The sequence below is a fragment of the Rhodnius prolixus genome, unplaced genomic scaffold (genome assembly GCF_049639745.1).
Source record: "Rhodnius prolixus isolate KJV_2025 unplaced genomic scaffold, Rpr scaffold_12, whole genome shotgun sequence".
Lineage (NCBI taxonomy): Eukaryota > Metazoa > Arthropoda > Insecta > Hemiptera > Reduviidae > Rhodnius > Rhodnius prolixus.
The window spans coordinates 7,459,730-7,466,660 of NW_027411635.1; positions in this window are offsets into that span (position 1 = coordinate 7,459,730).

The following is a 6,931-nucleotide window of genomic DNA, read 5'->3' on the forward strand; positions in this document are numbered from 1 at the left end:
TTGAGTTTATCCGCCACTGTCCAACACGTCCTTTTTATATTTTTCGTAGTCCACAGATAGCCTTCTAATCTTGTATTTAAATAGTAAGTGCTTCTGCCTCCGGCTACGTCACCTAATTGGTAGTTGGACGTTAAGCCCCGCCTGAAAATTAGGCCATAACTTTATTCAAATAAACTTTCAGGTGAGGTAAACAGTCGGATAACCGGGCATAATTTGCGAATTACAATTTATTTAAAACTTCAAACTTGTTGAGGACCACTAAGGTAAGGTTATACAAAACCCTGATCACGACCAGTCATGAAGTATGGCGCCAAAAGTTGGACCCTTACTACTGCTTAGGCAACAGTCTCATGATATACGAACGAAAGATATTAAGGAAAATATTCGGTCCGATTTATGAGAATGAAACTGATAGTTGAAGAATTCGAGAGAACTGTGAAGCTCTATGAGTTGGTATAAAGATGTCTGCGTAACGCACTTCATAAGAGTCCGACGAATGGAGTGGCTAGGTCACGTGGAAAGAATTGGCTGAAAACAGAATGCCGCGCTGATTACTGTTTGGTACCCTGTTTCGCAAAAAAAAAAAAGAGTTGGAAGACCACATAGGCTCCAGGAGGTTGAGGAAGAACTAAAAGACCGTTGGAGAAGATGTCTGGAGAGGAAAAACGAGAAATAGGAATATCTGGTGTAACATCATTAGAGAAGCCAAGGCCCACACCGGGCTGTAGAGCTACAAGAAGAAGATTCAAATTAACTTAAAACAAAAACTTACAGTTTTAAAAGTTAAGTATAAGGGTTGATTAAACGCCAAAGGGTACACAAATCAGCACAACAAGAACAAGAACAAGACCAATTTTTGAAAAAAACGTTTTTGCTCATTTTCAGCAACTTTTTTCTCAAAATCTATCAGATCTGGGTTGTTGCAAAAAAAAATTACAGTTATAAAGGAGGGTTTGCCCTATATTTTAAAGAAAATTTGGGAATTTTATCTTTTATAGAAAAAGAGAAAAAAATTGTCAAAGTTGGGTGTTTTTCAACGTTACGCTTTTTCGTGCAGTTTTTGACGATCACCCCTTATACAACTGTCCTACCGGACAGTTTCAATATAGCCAAATTATATTGAACAACATCCCTAGTTTTCTATTCAATTTTTTTTAATAAAATAACAATGTTTCAAGTGTTTTGTTTTAATTCTAGCTCAACTTAAAAGTAGAAATAAAAAACAAAAGATTTAGCAATCATCTTTATGTTAGGAGTGTTTTAAAATACAAATTTTTTATTGCATGATTTGATAATTCAAGGAATACTTAAGGAGCAAAAAATAATTAAAATAATTTGTAAAGTATTTTATATACAATAGAAATAATTAGATGAGAAATAAGTTAAGGAGGCAGCGGAATCAATATATACCACTAGCGCTTCTTCAAAATCCTGAGTCGAGGAAAAATTAGAATAACTTATAAAATTAAAGGATCAGGACATTGCTCAGAAAACGTATAAAAAATTATTATTTATTTCAAGAACACTCATGCTCTCTGAAAAAGGTTAAAATTTGTTATCTTTCCATCATTTCAATCATTTACCACTTACTATAAAGGGTGATGTAATTATTTTATTCTATTTTTTGACTCGCAGTTCACATCCTTCGCACTTGTACTGATGACAATGGACTAATTAAAATAAAAAGCAGCTTCATTATACATTTTTTACCATTTGGAGTACCTAGAAGCAAATTTAGATTGGGGGGGGGGTAAATAAGGAATAACAAAAAAACATTATTGTCTTCCACACCAAAAATGAAGATGCAACCATTCCATTAATTAACTGTTTCTCCCAATAATTTTTCCCATTATTCAGGCTGAATTCCCAAATAAAAGTTATAATATACAAATTTTCTAAGAAAATAGTTTGTAACTTTTTTAGTGCTCCATTTTCACTGTAACTTCTAGTGTTAATTTACATTTTGTTTAATTTCATTTTGTAATAAAACCATCCATATTCCACGAATGTTTTTGCTTAAGCGTGAATGGCATTAATTTGAAATAAACAGTAAAAGAGATAAAATAAATAAAACATTGGTAGCAAACATTTTTGTAAATTATATATGTTTGTTTCCAATATTCATGAAACGCCACTGCTCCAGACGGACTGCGATGCTTCATTCAAGGAAAACTCATTATTTGCTTTAGAACAGATGTTGGAAAAAGATACAATATATTCTTTAGAGTAAATTGCCTGATTCTGAGATTTCTCAGATATCCTAACATAGAGAAGGGTGCTGTAGAGATTCTGAGATTGCGCAGATATCCTAACACAGAGAAGGGTGCTGTAGAGATTCTGAGATTGCGCAGATATCCTAACATAGAGAAGGGTGCTGTAGAGAATCTGAGATTTTTCAGATATCTTAACACAGAGAAGGGTGCTGTAGAGAATCTGAGATTTCTCAGATATCCTAACATAGAGAAGGGTGCTGTAGAGAATCTGAGATTTCTCAGGTATCCTAACATAGAAAAGGGTGCTGTAGAGATTCTGAAATTTCTCAGATATTCTAACATAGAGGAGGGTGCTGTAGAGATTCTGAGATTGCGCAGATATCCTAACATAGAGAAGGGTGCTGTAGAGATTCTGAGATTGCGCAGATATCCTAACATAGAGAAGGGTGCTGTAGAGATTCTGAGATTGCGCAGATATCCTAACATAGAGAAGGGTGCTGTAGAGATTCTGAGATTGCGCAGATATCCTAACATAGAGAAGGGTGCTGTAGAGATTCTAAGATTGCGCAGATATCCTAACTTAGAGAAGGGTGCTGTAGAGAATCTGAGATTTTTCAAATATCTTAACACAGAGAAGGTTGCTGTAGAGAATCTGAGATTTCTCAGGTATCTTAACATAGAGAAGGGTGCTGTACAGATTCTGAGATTTCTCAGATATCGTAACGTAGAAATGGGTGCTGTAGAGATTCTGAGATTTTTCAGATATCCTAAAATAGAGAAGGGTGCTGTAGAGATTCTTAAATTTATCTTAACATAGAGATATCCTAACATAAAGAAGGATGCTATAGAGTCTTACTTGTTCCCAGTAAATAGGTCTATAGATCTAAAGCTCTTGAAAGGTCTGTAGTGCAATGTGCAGACCCCAACCCAACTAAACAGCCCTACCCACCTATAAGCATGCCTCTAAAGCGTCCACAGGTCAGTACAAAGTTCATCTCCACTATCCTCCACCCATATAACAATAAAAAAAAATCGGCTACAAAAAAGTAGAAGAAAAAAAAAGTTACATTCTTATTCAGTCTAAGACCGTATAAAAAATAGGCAACTTTAAAAAATATACTTACGTAAGTATTAGTAAAGTACCGACCCCTCTATTTATTACTGTGTACAGTACTTATCGAGGGACTTAATTCTCCGACATTAGCCACTTAACAAAGGCCGCGTGGCCTCTTAGTTTGAGAAATATTTCCCTTAGTATCATAGTTCGGACTATTAGTGCAACGAGTAATATTAGTTCAACTAACATCTATTGCGTAGACCAGCCTTAATAGACTTAAAATTGCTACTTATATATGTATATTTATTTTTTTATAATAAGAACTTAAAAATGAATAATCCTATCCCGAAATATTACAAAACCCAAATTTAGCTGCCACAATTTGGGTTCTGCAAATAAGCTTAATGCTCAACAAGATTAGTACTAAAACAGGATCCCCCCAAATTTTGGGCTTCAATAATTCATCAAAAATATAGTTATATATTGAAATACGACAAGTACAACGTAACTGCAGTTATGTACCTACAGTGGCACGTGCAGAGAATGCCTGGGACACCTAAAGATGCCTAAAGAGATGATGTGACCAAGGTTGGCCAAGAGGACGATGATTTAGAAGGAGACCGTGACTGAGAAGGTTTGTTGATGTAGAGGACGATCACTGGAAATTCGGAATAAGTGTTTGTAGAAGAAAAACCGAGAACAGTCATGTATGGAGACGATTCTGAAGGAGAACCAGGCAAAACTGAATGTTGTATAGCCAGTGGCTTCAGGCTACTCAAAATATTTTTTCATAATATGCAAAAATTTATTTTTTTGTTAATCTTTTACAAATTTCTATATTTGAATGAAGCTTTGTTAAAAAAAAAAAAAAAAAAAAAATTAAATTAGTGAAGACTGAATTATCAACAATTATCAACAATACTGGCACTTATCACAGCCTCCCGCGCATGCGCAGTTCTCTACTGAAGTTGTTGATAACTGCTTGATAGTAGTGAAGGGTCCAAAGGCTAGGCCTTTCGGCTATCTCCGTAAATTGTCGGAGAAATGAAGCACGTTTTAATCGCACTGTTATTTTGAACTGAAATACTTTATAAATTTAAATGGTCTGTTACTTTCAGGTCAAAAAAAATCGTTCGTTAATTCTGGACAAGCAAATCACTGCTTTCTTAGTCAAGTAGTGTTTATTTTTATTTTTGGGCGTGCAAGATATGATAAGGTGAAAAATGAAAATTAGTTCTAATTGAAGTAATTACTGTAGATAATATAATGTATAGTTATTACATTATTAGTGTATGACAGAAATCTTACCTTTAACTAAAACTAAAATTTGAAGGATATTCCTAACATTTTGTCAAATATTTCAGTAAAATCAGAAGTAAATGTTTAAAGTGTAACCTTTGACTTCCTTATTTTAAGACAATCTACTTTAAAAATTCACTACTAGTCCATCTAAAAGAGTTTTCAATGAATTAAACAACTTGCTAAACTAACACTGTTGAGTGCACGTGAACACGTTTTCTTGTAAAAACAAACGTAATTTCTCGTACGAAGATAAAAGGAATCCTGGAAAATGAGATACTGTTAGAAAGCCCATTAGATAAGGAAACTTTTATAAAAAGTGCCAACACAGGTCTGATAATGATCACATAAGGGCCTAATGAGTTTTCTTAAAAATTTCGATTACTTTTATTTTTCCCAGTATTCGGAGGAAGATTGAGGCTGTTTGGAGAATAACTTATGCTTCAAAATGGTGCCAATTTTTAGAAAATTTATCTGTCTTTCTAACCGTTTCATCAGAATAGAATTCGGACTAAAACTTTCTGAGTAATAACATTTTTATTACAAAAAAGTAATGTTTTTAGGAAAAAAAAATTAAAGTGACGTTACTCATGAACAGTAGAAAATATGAAGTTGGCCAATACGTCATTGAACTCCACTTTAGATGTACTACACACAGTAGGCCTATGGACATTACTTACTGGTTCACCCTGTATTTGTAGTATAAATTGTAGTAAATGTTGCTATTAACAAGTTTGGTTCTACATAGTTTTCCCGAAAAAGAAAATGATAACCAAAGAAGATGCTACAGTTTTCTTACAGAAATTAAACTAGCTAAAATTGTTATTCTAAATAAGTTTGCCTAATAGAGGTTATTGGCGAATGAGGGTGTAGTTATTTCTTTATTAAAATTGACTGGAGTCCTGATAAAAGATCAGTTTTAGAATAATATTAAAATTTAGATTGCATTAGTCATTACGGTTCATTCGAGTGTGTATACATTGTAATCTAATGTGGCTAGGAATCTTCTCTCATTGCTTTTTGTAACCTTCCTTGTTACTTGTTATAAAATGTAAAGGTTATAACCCCTTTATCTGTAGGGGGGTTTATAATATGAGAAGGAAGAGGTGGTATGCAATATACTCATTTTGTATAGCATGTTCACGCGCGTTCCCAGTAACGATGGGGTGTTAGGCGCTGTCCCTCTTTTAAAACTTGATTACTGATGGTTATCTTACCAGGGTTAGACTGGCCAACAACGGGGAAGGGTATACAAGATTCCTTCAATAACTTTGTGACAAGCTTTTAGATAAAAGCGCATTTTCGGAGGGGTTAGAGTGCAGTTAAGGGCACAAATCGTCCAGCCCAGGCATGGCCGAGGGAAAGCCCCCCCCCCTCTGGACTAGTTCCAGTCATGATGCCCGGTCTCTGACTGACAGCACCATGTTCTATATCCTACAAAATGATCAAGATCTATGCTAGCTGATAAGAAATCCAAACCAAAACCCAATGAATTCGAATTATCCGACCCCATTCACACACTATACCTCGATAACAACATATTATCACACTCGTGACGATTTTTATGTGACATCCGCGCTAAAATGACTAATGACATCATCATCAATAAATTCATCAAATTGTAAAGCACTCGGACAAAATAAAATAATAATAAAAAAGAAAAACTGCCTCTCTCATTGAAATAATTTTTTGGTGACAAATTATGGCAATAAATGTTAAAAATAAAAATGGCAAAGTTGGGTGAATGATTTTGTAGGGTGAATGAGTCTCAAGCAGATGGTTGATTTTGTGCATTTTTTGGAGCAAAGCTTAGTCGTAAATACCAATCTCGGTTCTCTCCAGTAAGAACTGCCTTTCTTCCAATCATTGGTTTTTCTCCTACATCCTCACACGCCAACTTACCTGGGGAATTTTCCTCTACCATTCTCTGTGGCCAAGCTTTTATTTAATTTTTCAGGCAGGCTATTACAGCAACGATTCTAATGAATTCTTTACTGAATTGTAGAGAATACTTTGCTCTATAACTGTATTAAATAGCAATGTTTTAATACTACTTTTTATTGAAATATAGAAGGTTAAATTTTAAAGGTTTTGCACATACTAGTTCAAATTTCAAACCTCTGTATCTCCCTTATTACAGCAACGATTCTAATGAATTCTTTACTGAATAGTAGAGAATACTTTGCTCTATAACTGTATTAAATAGCAATGTTTAATTGCTACTACTTATTGAAATATAGAAGGTTAAATTTTAAAGGTTTTGCACATACTAGTTCAAATTTCAGACCTCTGTAGCTCCCTTATTACAGCAACGATTCTAATGAATTCTTTACTGAATAGTAGAGAATACTTTGCTCTATAA